At 33.8% G+C, this 19,930-nt stretch overlaps 1 long non-coding RNA gene across 1 annotated transcript in view; it reads right to left on the bottom strand.

The window, feature by feature from the left end:
* Positions 1-19,930, bottom strand: part of LOC137211076 (uncharacterized) — a 162,778-nt gene that overhangs the window by 51,842 nt on the left and 91,006 nt on the right. Inside the window, exon 2 of the long non-coding RNA XR_010936875.1 lies at positions 2,220-2,371. This is a non-coding gene — a long non-coding RNA (uncharacterized lncRNA). The remainder of the gene's footprint in view (positions 1-2,219; positions 2,372-19,930) is intronic.

Below are 19,930 nucleotides of genomic sequence, written 5' to 3'. Positions count from 1 at the left end.
TCTAATGTCCCTATCTATTTATATTGGTCAAGTTCATTATGTATGTTGATATGATAGGGGAATAAAAAAGAATTTAATTATTTTTTTTAAAGGAACTAATTTTTTTATATTAATTAATTTATTTTAGGCTGCGTTGGGGTTTTGTTACTGCACACAGGCTTTCTCTAATTGCAGTGAGTGGGGCCTACTCTTCATTGTGTTTCATGGGCTTCTCATTGCAGTGGCTTCGCTTGTTGCGGATGTGGGCTCTAGGCGGACTTCAGTAGTTGTGGCATGCAGGCTCAGTAGTTGTGGCTCGCGGGCTCTAGAGCACAGGCTCAGTAGTTGTGGCGCACAGGCTTAGTTGCTCCGTGGCATGTGGGATCTTCTGGGATCAGGGCTTGAACCCATGTACCCTGCACTGGCAGGTGGATTCTTAACCACTGTACCACCAGGGAAGTCCCTTAAAAAGAATTTAAAAACCAAATGATAGAAGTAAAATAAAGTTCCATATAGAATTTAAACATATATTTCCCTGTCACACTACACTTTAGTTATTATCGATCTAAAGTCCCTAAGCATAAACCATGTCATACTGCAGCATATAGTTCAGTGCAATATTCCTGAGCTTATTCTTAGAATCTAAGTGGTAGAAGGCTAAAAAACAAAGATTTTTCTGGGGAGAATAAGTTTTTATTATTTATAATTAGAGTGTCTCCTTTGTTCCATCTTTTAAAATAAAACAGTGTCATATTTAAGTTTTTTATGTAGCTCATAGGTGAATTATATAATTAATTTTAATATGTCAAAATAACTAGTAACTTGTATTTTTAAAGAGTGCAGTAATGTGTGCAAGTGCCAGTATGAATCTACATATTCCTAAAATATTTTTCAGATAGAAATCTTAATATCTCTCTGTTAACTTTACTACTAAAACTAAAGCTATTGTCTTTCCTGGTGATCTTTTCTTTCTACTTTGCTTCCTTTCTTCCTCTCTCCCTCCCTTCCTCCTTTCCTGCCCTCTTTTATTTATGATAAGCGCTCTTGTCTGGATAGCTAACATGATCTGTTAAATGAAGAACATGCTTGCAAATTTAGGATAGAAATCTCTGTTCTCTGAACAGAAATCTCTGTTCATCAATCTATGTTGTACACAATTGAATACACTATGTGTTAGGCCTTGAAATGAGAACAAAGAAAAATCAGACTTACTCTGCCTCAGGAAACTTATGATCCATAAGGGTTGTGCTAATCTGCAAGTTCACTGGTAGGTGATATAGTCAATGGGCTATAAAACAGGGTAAAGGCTGTTCAAAGATTTCTGCTGAAGAGGACATCAGGAAAGTTTCATAAAGAAAGTCATACTGGAACTGAGTAATTGGCAAGGTAAAGAAAATGATAACAGTTTTGACAGTATAACTGTAAGGACAGTGTAATAATATTGCATATAAAACCATTAAGGAATATCTCTAAGTGTACAAATGGGTAATTAGTCACCATGGATAAAAGGTAGATAAAAGGTCACCACGAGGTACTGGATTTGTTGAAAATAGACTTATTTAGGTTTGTAAAAGCTGAATATTTTATGATTTCACAGGTATATACATATGTCAAAACTACCTTTTAAATATCAAATTCTACCTTTTAAATATTTGTAGTTAATTTTATGTCAACTATACCTCAGTGAAACTTAGTTTTTTAAAAAGCATATAATATGCCTCCAATTCAAATTTTCAATATTTAAAATATATGAGTTTATGAAGTGAGAGAGTGGCATGGACATATATACACTACCAAATGTAAAATAGCTAGCGGGAAGCAGCCACATAGCACAGGGAGATCAGCTCGGTGCTTTGTGACTACCTAGAGCGGTGGGATAGGAAGGGTGGGAGGGAGATACAAGAGGGAGAAGATATGGGGATATATGTATATGTGTAGCTGACTCACTTTGTTATAAAGCAGAAACTAACATACCATTGTAAAGCAATTATACTCCAATAAAAATGTTAAAAAAATAACAAAATAAAAAATAAAATAAAATATATGAGTTTAATGTGGGCTTATTCTGTTGCATTCCACAGTGACACAAAAGCAAAACTCCAACTTCTTGATAAATGAAAAAATTGACAATTTCTTAGTCTCAGGTACTGTGTTTCAGTTTATTAAACTGATGGATTTAATACAACAATACAGAATATTTTCAACTGTCAGTATTTAAAAATAAATGGTTTATTCCTTACCGCCTTTTCATTTTGCATTTTCTGTATACATTTCAAGTGTCGTATTCCAGTAACATAAGATTTTCCCACGGGAATTTTCCTTAACTTGCAGTGTTACTACATCAATGACTCTTCATACAGATGATTTCTATGTTATGTACATTATGATTTCTCTGTAAACAAAATTGAAACATTTATATATAGGATGAATCTGAAGATTTTCAAGCCTCTATTTTATTGATGCTTTCCTTTTGGTGGTGATTATATTCTAGGAGCTAGAAGGAAAAGATACTGAGAAATGCTTATTCTAGGCAAGTTATAAATTGAGATCTATCTACTCTCTTTGATCAAGAAGGTTTTCTTACCTCACTAACTTAATTTCTGTAGCAATCTTCCCTCCCTTCTCAGAACCCAAATTCTCCTGAATTAACCTGTTCTTCCAGTAGTCAATATTCTTTTGCCCTTTACTCTGTACTTCACAGAGCTGTTGTAAAGGGAAATTGATTTCCCTTATGATGATAATAATTAGGTATATAGCACCATTATAAGCATCATTTTTGTTTTTTAACTTAGTTAATCCTCAAAAGCATCATGTGTGGTAGTTACTTTAATAAGCCTCATTTTAAGGAAACTAAAGCATCCAGAGAACTTAGGTAAGTTTCCCAAGGTCACAAGGACATAAAATGCAGAACTGAGATTCACAGTCTAGTCTTATACTTGATCATGTGCTATAATATCTTTCAAAAAATCAGAAAACATAATCAATATATTAGTTAACTAATACAGTTTGTTACACGTAACATAATGCTTTAAAACCCAGATAAATATAATTTTTTCAGTTTAATTAATAATGCTGGTAATTAGAATTTTTAAATACTGTGGCAACAACGATGGATAAAATTGTTTCATTATGCCCTCTATACCTTTGGTTTGGGGACACACTTCTATGGACCACAAAAGTGTAAAGCAGCCTACTAAACCTGCAATTGGCTTCCCAAAACTCTGATATACTTCTTCCATTTTTCTTATTAAAAACACGTATGGACAGAAAATTATTCATAGACTATATTATACATTTTAATCAAACAGGAAGTAGATATTGTGATTATAATTACCACTATTATTTCCAGGAATACTACATCACCACCATCCCCTCATTACATTACTCCATCTCTAATTCCAACTTTTGCTGAATTTCTCTTTAATTCAAGTCATCGCGAAATGCTCTTTACATTCAATGTGTCCAATAATTACAGCAATAGATGAATGGATAAAGAAAATGTAGTATACACATACAACAGAATTTATTCAGTCTTAAAAAAGAAGAAAATCCTGTTATTTGTAACAACATGAATGAATCTGGAGAATATTATGCTAATTGAGATAAGCCAGATACAGAAGGACTAAAACTACATGATACCACTTCTATGAGGAATCTAAAATAGAAACAGAGAGTAGAATGGCGATTGCCAGGGACTAGGGGAAGTGGGAAATGGTCGGTTTAATCAAAGGGTACAAAGTTTCAATTATGCAAGATAAAGAAGTCCTAGAGACTAGTGTAAAGCCTAGTGCCTATAGTTAACTGTACAGTATTATATGCTTAAAAATTTGCTAAAATGGTAGATCTTATGTTAAGTGTTCCTATCATAAAATAGTAATAATAATAATTATTATTATTACAAATAAAGAGGGTGGGAGGAAACTTTTGGAAATGATGAATATGTTTATTGCACAGATTGTGGTGACATGTTCGCAGAATATAAACAAGAAAAAGTATCCTGGTTACGGACTTAGGAATTTACCATTTATTATATATTGTCACAGTGTGGAAACATATAGAAGTACTTATATGAAGAAACTGGAAACTAAATTTTTAATAATTTGAATAAAAATTTGAACACATTTATCAGTAAACCAGAAGTAAGTGGTGCATTAGTCATTTTCTTATATTTTAGATCCCAACTATTTATACTAAGACAAATCAACACTTTGATTTCACTTAAACAGTATTTTAAACTGCTCTTCCCCTAACAGTTAAGACTAGTTACACAACATTAGAAAAAAAGAGACAACTAGAAAACAAGGTTTTACTTTTTAAAAAGGTTTTACTTTTTTAAAAGTAAGGTTTTACTTTTTAAACAAGGTTTTACTTTTTAAAAAGAAAAAGTCATTTCTTTAAAAAGAAATGACAACCTGTGGTAGAGAAGTGTGATATTTCTACAGTAGCAAACTTTATTAGGTGGCTTATATACTTCTCTAGTAAGATAGATAAGGTGTGGCTCTTTGCATACTGCTGAACTGGCATTCTTGGGGGGCAGCTTTTCTGCCACTGATGATCAAAGTGTCTAATAAAATCACTTTTAGCTAACTGTTGTTAGGCCATAACATCAGGTTCTTGCAGGAAAAAGAAAGAGGAGGATGATAACAAAGCAAAGGAGAAGGAAAGGGAGGAGGAGAAAGCAGTTGTTAGAGGAAAAGAGGAAAAAAGAGGAAGAAGAAGATGGAGAAAGCAAATGACAATACTAAGTGTTCACTATTACAGTGGCAAAGTGTCTCATGCACAAGTACCAATGTAACACTGGGCAATGTGCTTTCAGAACGGAACTAAATGATACTCTCTCTGTAAAAATGTATTGATTTATAAAGTAAATTTTAACCTTAGTTACTGGAACATCTAATATATATCTAATATATTTTGTTTATATTAGATAATATGACTTAGATGATAATGAAATTTATGACATGGTCCTTCTCAAAGAGTTTACTGTAATGGCGGAGACAGAAACACATAAGATATAATAAATGTTATCACTGACTTTTATCTATCATATGCAACAGCAAATCCTATCAGTGAAGTGCAACCCATCTGAAACCATCTTACGCTTCACCACTAACATCCGCATTTAAGCTTCATTAGCTCTTGCTGGACTGTTGTGACTCAGACTGACCTTCCTGTTTCCACACTTGTGTCCCCACCATCTCTCCACTACCCTGGAACTGGAACTGAATGACCCGTCACTGTTTTGGATCCTCCTCCCTATAAAAATCCAGTATTTACAATATCCTCTAAGCATTGATCTGAACTACTTCTCAGCTTCACAGTCTTCCCTTCTCAAGCTGCTCCAGCAACAGAAAACTTTTGTTCCTTTAACAGCCCAGACGCATCCTTACCTAACAGGCTTCACATTTACTTCCTATGCTTAAAATATTCTTAATGCAGCTACTACATGATGCTCTCTTTCACGTCACTTAGATCATCAAACTGTCCACTTACAGTTGAGGGAAACAGATCAAGTAACATACCAAATGACAGAAAATATATATAGGAAAATTTATAACTCAGGCTAGACTAAAACTGCACTTTTCCACAGAAGTAAATATTCCGCTATAACAAATTGCTTCATATTATGTTAATTGATATTTATTTCAAGATTACTTATAATCTGAATTTATATAGAACTATATGTGTATTTTATAAATAATCTCATTTTCGTGATTGTTGCATGTCAGATTAGTTTTGATTCTACAGATAGTAACATATAACAATTGGAAGGAATCATAGAGATTATTTAGACCAATTTATTCCAAGGTTTAAAATCCACTCTAAAGCAACTACTATAAATATCTTAGAGCTCATGAATACCAACAATGATGGAAAAATCACTCCAGTACTTCATGTATCTGACTCACAGAGGAAAAGATAAACTTTTCTAAGTGGAACATAATATCATCCAGAACCTCAGAATTATTTTATTAAACACTAACTGGTGTAAAAAAATTTAAACAGACTAAGAAAAAAAGAAAATATGACCAAGAATCAAGGGAAAAGACAGAAAGTAGATGAAGCTACACCAACAATTCATATATTAGAATTAGCAAAAAAGTACTTTAAAATAACTATGATTAATATGTTAATGAAAATAGTGAAAAAATAGAGAAATAGATTAAAAGTTAATGAAGTTTACCAAAGAATTAGAATCTATCAAAAAATAAATCAGTTGGCACTGGAAACAGAAAATGTGATATCTGAAATTATGACTAATGGGTAGTTATAAATGGACACATTACAACAAATCATCAGTTATGTAGGAGAAAGTCAACAAAAAATACACAACCTGAAGCACTGGGGAAAAGTGCAGAACAGAACAGAACACAGATACTTTGGACACTCTCCAAAGATTTATTATTATTATAATCAAAATCTTAGAAGGACAGAAGAGAAATATCGGGTCAAAAGCAATATTCAAAGGACGAATGGCTAAGAATTTTCTGAAAATGAAGAAAGATGCCCAGGTATACAAAATTTAATTATACTTTTAGCAGTATGGTATAAAAAAATAAAGTTTACCTAGGCATTTCTTAGTAAACCTGCTGCAAAGCAAAGAATAAAAAAGTAAATCATAAAAGTCAGTCAAAAGAAGAAAGATACCTTCTCTTCAAACAACCATAAGAATGACAGCTGTCTTATCAACACTAATGATAGAAGTCAGAGGCAGCAGAATGACATCTTTATATTTCCAAAGGATAAATACTGCCAACCCAGAATTCACTAACAAGTGAATATACCCTTATCCTTCAAAACTAAAAGGTAACTAAAGATGTTTGCAGGCAAAGACTAAGGGAAGTTGTCAATAACAGGAACATAGTTAAGAGTCTAAATTAAAGCAAGTTCTTCAGGCAGAAAAAAAAAAAGCTGATCTAAAATATGAACACAGAAACATACAATGGAATTAAAATGTATTAAAAAAGAGTAAATAGATGAATGAAGATAATTGTTTAATGTACAAAACAATAATAGAAATGTTTTGAGGGGTTTAAAGTGTAGGTAAAACAAAACACCATGACAACATTAAGACAAAAAGGAAATGACTTTTAAAGATTCTAGAGTGCTAGCAGTATAGGGAAAGTAGAAAAATAATAACTTTATTAGACTATAACTAGATATTTGTAAATATCAAATAATAAATGCTGGAGAGGGTGTGGAGAAAAGGGAATCCTCCTACACTGTTTGTGGAAATGTAAATTGGTACAGCCATTATGGAAAACAGTATGGAGGTTCTTTAAAAAACTAAAAATAGAATTGCCATATGATCCAGCAATCCCACTCCTGGGTATATATCGGACAAAACTCTAATTCAAAAAGATACATGCACCCCAATGTTCATAGCAGCACTATTTACAATAGCCAAGACATGGAAGCAACCTAAATGTTTATCAAGAGATGAATGGATTAAGAAGATGTGGTACATATATACAATGAAATACTACTCAGCCATATAAAAGAAAAAAACAATGCCAGTTGCAGCAACATGGATAGACTAAAGATTATCATACAGAGTGAAATAAGTCAGACAGAGAAAGACAAATACCATATGATATCACTTATATGTGGAATCTAAAATACGACACAAATGAACTTATTTACAAAACAGAAATAGACTCAGCCATAGAAAACAAACTTATGGTTACCAAAGGGGAAAGGGGGTGGGGGAGGGATAAATTAGGAGTTTGGGATTAGCAGATACAATATACAAAATACTATAGCAGATACTATATATAAAATAGATAAACAACAAGGTCCTACTGTATAGCAAAGGGAACTATATTCAATATCCTGTAATAAGTCATAATGGGACAGAATACAAAAAAGAATATATATATATATACCTCTATGTATATATCTGAATCACTTTGCTGTACACCAGAAACTAACACAACATTGTAAATCAACCATATGTCAATAAAAATAAATAAATAAAAAATTTAAAAAAGACAGTTTATCCTGGATTATCTGGGTGGGCCAAGTATAATTGCAAAGTCCTTTAAAGTGAAAGAGGAAGGCAGAAGGGGGGGAAGAGTCAAAGAGAAATTTGAGGATGCTACACTGCTGTCTTTGAAGAAGGAGCAAGGAGACAGGAAATGAAGGTGGCCTCCAAAATTTGGAAAAGGCAAGGAAACATTCTCCCCTAGAGCATTCAGGAGGATCATAGCCAGGTCTATACCTCAATTTTAGCCCAGAGAGACCCATTTTTAGACTTTGGATTTCTAGAACTGTAAGATGCTATATTAATGTTGTTTTAAGCCATAAAATGTGTGGCAATTGGTTATATAAGCAATAGGAACTAATGCACTAAGTTCATACTATAGAAAATTTGAAGTGGAAACTTCACTTAACTGGAATTACCCTAGGCACCTACATGTTTCCACTCAGTATATGAGGCATTTCTCTCTGGAGAAGAAAGTTCACAACTTAAAGCATTTTAGATAGTCCCTTATTTAAATATCCAAAATAGTCTGAATAATAGTGGTTTCTACAGTATGTGACCTATCAAAAAAGGCAGTCCACAGTACCTAATATTTAGAGATAGTTCTGTTGCTGGAGTTTGGGCTGTATGAGAAGAACCCTAAATCATGAAAAAGGATTCAAAATTGTAGAAATTGGAGTTGGTAACCAATTGACTAAAACAAGTGCTAATTATAAGTAGAATATGTCTAGCAATAGATGAAAATTAAAATAAATATTTCTATTTATAGGGTATAATATTCAGTGAATGTTTTATGCCCTGAATAGCAGAGCCCTCAAATATTTCAAGTACAAATTTGAACTCTGTTAAATATAATTAGAGTACAAACTTTGTGTACTTCAATTAATATATCTAAATGATTCATAAATGAATAAAAATAGTCAAAATATTCTGATGTCCCTTAAACAGGTCCCTTAAAGGTTTTGTATACTAGAGAACTGGTCAAATTATAACAAGAAGGTGTAGAAAGTATTGGTAGGAAACAGTTCCATTCCAGGGCCAGTAACTCTGGGAAGCACTGGCAGTGTCCAGGCAGACTCACAATGCTTGGGAAGTCAACATTTACCTATTGTTGCCGTCAACCTAAACAAGAAGCCAGTCATGTAAAAAGAACTGCAGTTGTAGATTCTGGAAAGACCACATGAATAATATAGTTTGATCTTATGGCCTGGAAAAAAGTGAAAGAGAATGTTTCAAACTGAAATATCCTACTACAGAATGCATAATTTTATAGAGGAAGAAGAATTATTAATATATAAAGGAGTCATAAAATATATCAGGAAGAAAATGTCTTATTTAGTTCTACACTATGATAATATTTACATTCCCAATGGCATGTGAAGAAGTGCAATCTGCCTGAAAGTTACAGTGTCCAGATGTGACCTTCACAAATTTAATTTGTTTTATTCTTCAGAGGAACTGTCTTAAATTTTTAACTGCCCTACTTGTCAGCACCACCTGTCTGTACACGGTTAGCCCCCAGAAGGTTCATTTCACCCATCAACTTGAGAAACATAGAGTCTTTTTCACTGAAATAGGACATTTTTCCCCCCTAAGGGACAATGGTAGTCACATCTAACCACTTTTTTTGAATAGTAGGAAAAGATTAACCAATTCTAACACTGGGCTGACTGTATCAGTTTAATTTAAACAAGTAAAGAAGTTTGAACAAAGATTTCACAGGAAAAATAAAATAGAGACCATTTATGTTTCTGCAGACTACAAAGCTAGGATGCTAGTTGACAGAAACACCTTATAAAATGAATGAAAATGGCAGACCTGAGAAGGAATATAGTGTTTAAGTTATAATTTATGTGGATCAGAAGTATAATCCTTGGACAGATAAGGTTAATTACTACTTGATTACAATGTAGGGTTTTGTTTGGTTGTTTTATCTGGATAAGACTGAAATGGAATGATCATATCTAGTGCTTTGAAATATCATTATTGTAGAACTTGAAGTAATTATTTTAAGACTTCTATTTTGTTGCTGAGCCAGACAGAAACAAACTCCCTTTTCCACTTATCTTTGAAAAATAACAAATCCAGTGTTTTAGTATGTCTTAAGTGGCAATGCCCCTGTCTTATTTTTCAGTTTTCACAACTCATCAGAAGAACTGAGGGGAATAATGCCATAGAGGGTGAGAATGAGGGGATTTTTTTCATATGACCTTTTTTGTTTTTAAATTTGAGGACAAAATGAACTCAAAAGGCGTTCTCTTTCCAAGAAGTAATTTATATAAGCATTCAAAAGGGTAAGCAGTGAAATCATGTATTTTTCTATATGATATTATATTTGGCTCTATGAGATGAAAGAAGATGTATGCTTGATATATATGCATATATATATATAATATAAATATGTATATATTTCTGTTAATTGCTATTGGAGGTTTGAGTATCAATGACCCAAATGGTAAACACAATATGACAATTAGATGTTATCAGCACCAACCACCTCAATATAAAATAAGCAGCAGATAAATTCAACCCCAGAGATGTACTAACCAGGTTGCAATCATGGAACTCAACTTTGCATGAAACCTTCTTCCTCTGCTCTTCCTAGGACTACGGAAAAAGTTAAAAGGAAGGATCATTACTGGTAGAGTGTTGAGAAATCAGTCTCATTATGTAATTATTAATCAATACAATATTTGGTAGAAAGTATAAACGGAGAGTTCAAATCTTAATAAGATGCTGAACAAACTACTTCTCTTGCAACCCTAGAGGAACTGAGAAAATTTTGAGAAATGTTCTGAATTGGTATGTGAAATGAGAGTAGAGGCTTTGTCCCAGGACATGAAGCAAGCTGTGGAGGGTAAGATAAGAAAGGAACTATTGGGGTTTGTCTTGCTTCTCTCCAACCATTTTTGTGGGAAAATGAGTTATATACAACATTAGCAGTAACTCAACTCTCCAGTGCCAGTGTATTCTAGGGTAAAATCACCCTGTGAGAGTGGAAAGCTGAGGAAATGGTGGGGCCAGCCAGATGAGGACATTTCATTCTCTTCCCTCTCCAAACCCTCAGGGCCCTGTAAATTACAATCTAAGGACTGTTTCTTCCTAGATTGTGTGTCCTTGGAGTACAAAAATCTAATCTGAGCAGATATTTTGGAGAATATGAAACGATAAATTATTCTGATGTTAGGAGGTCTCCATTCTAGGGTTCATATACAGTTCCCTATCTCATGAGTTCATCAAGCTAACCCAGTGAATAGTCTGACCTACTCAAATACTCAAAAATCTCATCAAGATAATCCATACTTTACCTTACTCTTCCTGTAACACTGCTGAGGACAACACATTATGTTTCTTAGAAGCTTAACAGAAGAGATGTGAGGCATATCCTTGAGACCCTTAGAGGGATATGTTTCTAACAGAATAGTTCCCTGAGGAAGCACCTTATGGCTTTCTGACATTTTATGAAGTCCCATTCTGCATTTCACCTTTGCTCCAAAGCCCTTTCTTAATTTGAAAATATGGGAAAGCCTGGCAATGTGAAACACAATTTTATTTTGAATCCAGTAAGTACTGGTTCCTTTTTTTTTTCCTGTAAATTTTACTTGAAAATGGAATAATTAATTTTCACTTCATCTCTCTCCTCTATAATTTTATCATAGACAGTGAAAAATTCCAAGTGGAGTTTTAAACATTCTACCTTGAAATCTCCTTAGCTGAATTACCCAGTTCATTTTCTATTTTTCAGGTTATCATAGGTGACAGTTATTTCTGTAATTCCTACCAACCATATAATGAAAATCCCACCTCTTCCAGCTTCTAAAATAGCATGTTCTTCACATTCCTTGGACCTTCCACTGATCTTGTCTTTACCATCACTGTGTTTCAGCTAACTGAGTCCTTCAGGCCCCTGAGGCTTTGACCAGCACTCTCCAAATATCCTTCAAGTTTCACCCAACCACCTGGTCCTTAAGATACTTTACATCTTTTAAATCTTTGCTATCAAAGAACACACTTCCAGGTACAATGAAAACCACCTTCAAACTTAGAGGAACAATTTTTTTTCCTCATATATATGCAATCTTGGCAGGATTTAGCAAAGAATATTTAATCTCTACTTGACTTAGCACCAGACAGCAAATTAAAATATATGATTAAATTGTAGATAACTGTGCAAGATGGTCTCCTTGCACACCTATCAGTATTGCTTCATAGATTGGAAACCTCTTTTATGTTATGAACATTTAGTATTGTTACATCCTCTAGATGAACTGATCCTCTTTATCATTAGGAAATGACTCCCTTTATCTCTGGTAAATATCTCTTCTCTGAAATCTTTAACATTAACATACCCACTCCAACTTTGCCTTTGAACTATTTATGTCTTTATATTTAAGCTATTCCTTTTATCTTCAATTCAAAAATGTATGACTTTTAATTAGGGGGTTTAGACTATGTACATTTAATGTTACTACTGACACGGTTAGGTATAAGTCTATCATCTGTTGTCATTTGTTCTTTGTTCAAATTTTCCTTTTTTCTGCCTTCTTTGGAATTAAACATTTTAATGATTCCATTTAATTTCTTTTCTTTGGCTATTAGCTATAATCCTTTGTTTTATGATCTTAGTGGTTTCTGTAGGGATTAGAGTATACATACTTACGTTATCAGTCTACCTCTAAGTGATATGATGCCACTTCAAGTATAGTGTAAGAACCTTGCAAATATATGCTTTGATTTCTCACTTCCTGGTCATTATGTTACGCTATGTTATGTTATGTTATTTATTTATTTTTGGTTTAGACTTTATATATGCATATGTTATAAATCCCACAGTGCATTATTTTTATTTAAATATTTATTATTTTATTTTAAATAGTCAATTATGTTACATAGATTTTAATAATAAGAAAAACACCTTATACATTCACTAATGTAGTTACTATTTCTGGTGCTCTGCTTTCTTTTGTGTAGAACCATATTTACATTTGGTGATATTTTCCTTCTTCCCACTGGACTTCCTATACATTTCTTATAGTGTGAGACTTCAGGGAATGAATTCTTTCACTTTTCATATGTTTGAAAACATCTTTTAAAAATTATTTATTTTTGAAATATACTGGGTATAGTGTTCTAGGGCGACAGTTTTTTTTCTTTCAGATGTTTAAAGAAGTTGCTCTACTGTTTTCTCACTGGCATCATTTTTGATGAGAAATCTGCTATCATCCTTATCATTGTTCCTCTGTATGTAATGTGTCTTTTGCTCCGGCTGCTTTTAATATTTTCTACTTATCATTGGATTTGAGTGATATGACTTGGTGTAGTTTTCTTCATGTTTCTTGTGCTTAGGGATTATTGAGGTTCTTAGATTCGTGAGTTTGTCATTTTTATGGAAAATTTTCCCTGTTATATCTGCAAATATTAACCCCCTTACCAGCTAAGAAACTAAAATTATATGTGTATTTGGCCATTTGAAGTTGCCCCACAGCTCACTGATGCTCTTTTTTAAATTATTTTTTAAATCTCCGTTTGTCATTTTGGATAACTTCTATCAGAATGCTTTTAAATTCACTAATCTTTAACCTGCAATGTCTGTCTTTAAGCTTATTGAGTTCATGTTTCATGTCAGATCATGTAGTTTCACATCCAGATGTTTGATTTGGGTCTTCTTTTTATATCACGCTTGTCTTTACTTATCATAATCTTTTATCTAACTTTTTGAACATAAAATTATAGTGTTTTAAAGTGTTTAACTACTAATTCTATCATCTGTGTTATTTCTGAGTCAGTTTGTCTTAATGATTTTTATTCTCGTTATGGCTTAATTTTTAATGCTTCTTTGCACAGCGAATCATTTATTATTGGGTGCCAGACACTGTGGATTTTACTTGATGAATACTATTTTTCTATTCATACATATGTTCTTGAGCAGTTATTTAATATTGTTATAAATGTTGCTGATTACAGTTAAGTTACATGAAAACAGTTTGATCCTTTTGGGTCCTGCTTTTAAGGACTCACAAGGATCAAACTGTATGTGGAATGAAAGCTATGACTAATTATTCTCCACTACTGATGTATGAGTACTCTATTCATGACCCCATGAATTATGAAGTTTTCCAGACCGGCTGGAATAGGAATTCCCAATCTCATGTGAATGCTGAGCTCTATTCCCTCTAATCCTTTTATTTGTTTTCTTCACTAGTCTTGGGTGGTTTCGTCACACATATGCACTGAACAGTACTCTGCTGAATGCTCAGAGGAAATCTGCCACAGATCTCTGGAGTTCTCTATGTAGGTCTCTCCTCACTGTTACTCTGCCTTGAAAATAGTAGCTGCCTGGCTTTCCTCAGATTCTCAGCATCATCTCTTGAACTCAGAAAGTTTGATGGGTTTTGCCGGGTTTCCTTTTCCCTATGCCACTTCCTGGAAATTCTCTCTAGGCAGGAACCTGAGGCAATAGTAGATCTCAAATATTTTGTCTGTGTCTCAGGAATTATTGTCCTTTGTTTTCTGATGTTCAGTATTTTGCAAACCATCATTCTATGTATTTTGTCTGCTTTTCTGTTGCTGTTGTTTCAGGTGGGAGAATAAACCTTGTCCCTTTTAGTCCATTTTGGTTGATTTATTTCACCTCTTCTCTTTCAAAAATAATTCAAGACAAAACAAAAAAGCAAAAAACTTTTCTCAAACCTTCTATAAAATATCTATTCCAAAAATTACATCTATATCTATGTATCCCTCAAATTCTTGGATTCTGTTGTCATTTTTCACTACTTTTCCACTTTACTTATATCCACAGCCATCATTCCGCTGGCATCATCATTTCTAAAGTCATCATAGATACCCCTATTTCTATATATAATTGACATTAATTCACCCTTATCTTGCTTGAACTTTTTTAATAACTGAAAAAACTGGCCAATGTTTAAAACACTATATTCCCCTGATACTCTTTCTACCTCCCTGGACATTCCATAATATCTTTTGCGAATCCTTATGAGCTTATCTGTCTTTGCCTAAATATTGCTAGTCTTCAGGATTCTTTATTAGACCCTCATCTTCTCTCACACTTTATGGTGAACACTGACAATTCATCCACTTACTATACAATGATGATTAACAAATCTGTGTTTATGTGCCATCCTTGTTTCTCATTTGTTTCTGATGTAAGAACAAACCTAGAAAACAGCAATTACTCTTACCTTTCTCTTTTTCTACTCATATCTGGTAGTAACTAAGAAAATCTCACTCCTAAATTTCTGTCGAAATCACACATATGAACTTCATATGGCTACTAAAATCCACCATTATTTCTTGAATTGCTTGATATAAATCTTCCTAATTAATATCCCTGCCTCTTGTTTTATATTTTTAAACCAATTCTCTACATTGTAGTCACAGTTATCTTCTTGTAACAGCTGCTTGATCATTTCACTACACTGCTTAAAAACATTCAATGTGTCCCTATTGCTTTTAGATAAATACCCAAATCACTACATCTGGCTTACAAAACTCTGCATGGTATGAATATTCCTCATGTGTTCATCACAGCTCATCACTGACCTCTTTTTTCAATCTATATTCACCAAATTTAGTGACCTCAAAGACCTGCTTTATCTTGCCTTCATTCCTGTGCACTTATTCTTGATATGCTCGAAATACTCTTCACTGTCTCATCTTATCATCTTTTACCTTGCAAATACCCATTCATCTTTCATGTTGCAGACTCCTCAAAGCAATCCTCAGTGATGCCCAAAATCCAGGTGATTGCTTTTCTATGAGTTCATGTAATATGCCTGGCTTCAAATACTATGTTATATATCATCTTTTCTTCCCTGTATGCCTTGCTTCCTTGAAGGTAGACACTGTACTTATTTTATTTGATGTTATAAATATAGTACACGATACAGTGCTTACCACATAGAAATCTCTCAATGAATATTTTTATTTATCCAAAAACATTTATTTGACATCTGCTATATGTCAAACATTGTTCTAAGCACTTATGTTACTTCAATAACAAGGATCGCTGCCTTTATGGAATTTACATTCTAATGGGCTCCACAGACAATTAACAATAAGCATAATAAATAAGTATTGTTATATTATGTTGGAACATGATAAACACCACAATGGAAAAATGAAACGAACCAAAATTTCAAGCATGAAAAGATCAGGGAAAAGGAATGGATGAGAGAGGAAGGGATTGCACATAGTCCTCACCAGAAAAGGTGAAAATTCAGCAAATATTTGAAGGATATGAGATATTTATCTATGTATATATCTAGGGGAAAAGTATTTCAGGGAGAAAATACAGGTTGAAAACAAATGCTTAAAATTAGAGTGTGCCTGTGTGTTTGAAAAATAACATGGAGCACAGAGTGGCTGAAGCAGAGAGAGCAAGGGAGGAAATGAGAAAGGTAAAAGGGGTTACAGCATTAAAGGACTTTGACTTTTGCTCTGAGTTAAATGGGAAAACATTGCAAAATTTTCAGCCGAGAAAATTTTAACACCTACTTATGTGTTAAAAAAAATTACTCTGACATTTATGTTGAAAATAAACTTCACAGGTGCCGAAGTAAATTTATGTTTGCATCTTAAAAAGTGTATTAGCTTCTTATTGTTGCTGTAACAAATTAACACAAACTTAGTGGCTTAAAATAATGCAAATGTATTATCTTATAGCTCTGGAGGTCAGAAGTTCCTAATCAGTTTTCTGGGGTTAAAATCAATATGTTATAAGGGCTGAATTTCTTCTGGAGGCTCCTGAAGAGAATCTGTTTCTTGTCTCTTTTCTAGATTCTAGAGGCTGCCCATCTTTCTTGGGTCATGGCCCTCTTTCAAACAATGTTATCACTCCAACCTCTGCTTCCATCATCACATCTCCTTCTGTGACCCTGACCCTCCTGCTCCCTCTTATAATAACCCTTGTGGCTACCTTGGACCCACTCACATAATCCAGGATCTCTCCATCTCAATACCTTTAATTTAATGACAAATTCAAAGTCTCTTTTGCCATGAAGATAACATATTAACAGGCTTTGGAAATTAGGAAATTGACATCTTTGGCTGGGAGGCATTATTTTGCCTACCACAGAAGGCTTGCACTCTAAACTAAGAAAGAGTTTGTGGATGGGACCAGAGTTGTAGAAATGGATGCAATAGAAAGATGGATACCTAGATGTGGAAATAGATATACTTTTTATTAAAGTAAAGCAAATATTTGGTAAAGTATATAAGATTAAGCATTTATTTAATGAAACTTTTGTATATATATAAACACCTATTTAACACCTCTTAGACTGTGTTATAAAACATCTCCAGGTCCCTCATTCCTTGTCCCAGTAAACCACCCCCTCAAAAAAACAAACAAACAAAAGCAAAAACAAAAAACAAAACAAAACCCAAAAAACCCAAACAACAAAAAAATCTACTATTTTGGCATCTATTAACATAAATTAGTTTCATCTATTTTGAAATTTACGTAAACAAAACCATATAGATATACTCTTCAGTGCTTTTTTTAATTCAAAATTATATATGGGAGATTCATCCATGTCATAGCTGAATATCTTTCCACTTCATAAATATGTGATGATTTACCCATTCTATTCATAATATTCATATTTGGGCTTTTATGAATAAGTATGGTATGAACATTCTTGCATGGATCTTGGGATGAATATGAATTTAGATCCTTTTCTAGACCATTAAAAATCAATTCCACATAGGTTATAAACCTAAATGTGAAAGATCAAAGAGTAAATATTCTACAAGCAAACATAGAGATTATTTTTACCACTCTAGAGAAAGGTTTCTTAAAGAGGAGACCAAAACCAGTAACCATAAACAAAAAGCCTGATAAACTGGATATATTTAAAAATGAAGACAACAGCATTTCTTGAGAAAGTGAATATGAAGTATGGGAGAGAGATGATCAATTTTGTCCCAGGTTTGGCTTAAGTAACACAAATGTGGACTGCAGACAGACAAGTTTGGTCTAGGTTTTTGGAGTTGGGTAGCCCTTCAATTTTGGACATATTGAAATAGAGATGTCTCTTAGATAGCCAAGTGGAGATATCAAATAGACATCTTGATATATGAATATAAAGTTTGTAAGAGTCATCTCAACTGAAGATATAATTTTGGGTATCATTTGCATATTAAAGCTATTTAGAAACATGAGAGTGTGTAAAATCACCAAAATGGTGAGTCTAGATAGAGATGAGAAAAAAAACAAGAAACTTAAATCTAGGATATTCCAGTGTTAAGAAGCCTGAGGGGGAGAAGGGGGAAATAAAAAGATATCAGTAAAATAAGAAGACCAACCAGGCCTCCAACGTAAAGGAAGAATTTTATCATTGTCTAAGGAGCAATAGGTGTTGCTTTATGCTAAATAAAATGAAGGCTGAGAGTGTGGTTATATTTATAATAGCAGTTAAAGTGGAGTGATGGCAGCAAAATCCTGACTGGGAACCATGATTAGAGAGTGAGATTAAAAGAATGAAAAGACAGTGAGTATAATCAGTGGCAAGTAAAGAAATGTGATAGTATTTGGTGGACAAAGTATGCTCAGAGAAGTTATTTGTTTGTTTGTTTTAGCTTGGAGTTAACTGAAATGAACTAGTGTTGATTTTGTCAAAGAAGCACAACAAAGGGAGAGGAAGCCACAGGAGTCAAAAGTGTGTGAAAGGGAATTCCTTTAATAATTGAACACAGAAGTTAAACTAGCTAAGTAAGAGAATGAAGACATCAAGGGATGTGGTATAATGAAAAGGTGATAGATCTTTGGATATGAAATACTAGTGGGGTAGGAGAAATGTTGGGTTAGGTTTGTAAAGTCAGTGAATTGTCAAGATAGGAGATGGCAATCAGGGGAAGAGATGCAGATTATAGAGTCATTGGAATTATTGGTAAAGACAAGATCTAGTTTATAAGTATGAAAGTTTAAGGCTGATGTAAGGTAGAGTATTGGATCACTGGAGGAAGGGAGTTTAAAAGGCATGAATCTAAGATATGGAAGTTTCATCTGTGATGTGTGTTTGGAAGGCACCCAGCATTTCTATGAGAGTAGTAAGAGACAGGATGACAGTGAGCCAGGAGCTAAAAATCACTACATAATAAGGATAAATGACTGAGGGGTTGTTAGTTAATAAGACAAATGAGGAGTAGTTATATATATCATCTAATGATATGAGATTCAAAACTAGATAATTTAGAAATAAGGAAAGGAGGATATCCAGAAAGCAGAAATGAGGAACAAAAAAGACACTTACTTCATGTTCAGGCCCAGTGGAAGAAGTGATACAGGAGGAAACACAGCCATGATTTTAGAGGACTTCTGGGGACACAATTTTCTTATAGGAAACCCAGATAGAAAGGGACAGGTTTCTATTACAGCTAGAAAATTGGAGAAGAGTTCTGGATAAAAAGTTAATGATATAGTGTAGAGAATAAGATTCAAGTTTGAGTGTCGGGTGAATCTAAGGAACAGAATTGGGGATGTACAGAGCTTCAAATGGATGGGATTGGAATATGAAAAGCAAAAGATGACAATATTTTGGGCCTCCTATATTTATGGTTATAAACTAGGAATAACAGCATGATATTAATCTTGATGAATTTAAGGAAAATATCAGTAAAGATATTTAGCTTTGGAACTGATGATGACAATAGAAAGACTAAGACCAGTGCACATGATTACCTTTTTTTTTTTTTTTGCGGTACGCGGGCCTCTCACTGTTGTGGCCTCTCCCTTTGCGGAGCACAGGCTCCGGACGTGCAGGCTCAGCGGTCATGGCTCATGGGCCTAGCTGCTCCACGGCATGTGGGATCTTCCCGGACCGGGGCACAAACCCGTGTCCCCTGCATCTGCAGGTGGACTCTCAACCACTGGGCCACCAGGGAAGCCTCATGATTACCTTTTGACTCCATTCTCACTCCCACCCTTCGACACTCACAGTGAAG

The sequence above is a fragment of the Pseudorca crassidens genome, chromosome 2, assembly GCF_039906515.1.
Source record: "Pseudorca crassidens isolate mPseCra1 chromosome 2, mPseCra1.hap1, whole genome shotgun sequence".
Lineage (NCBI taxonomy): Eukaryota > Metazoa > Chordata > Mammalia > Artiodactyla > Delphinidae > Pseudorca > Pseudorca crassidens.
Note: the sequence above shows the minus strand (reverse complement) of the source record. Positions and strands in the feature narration are given on the sequence as shown.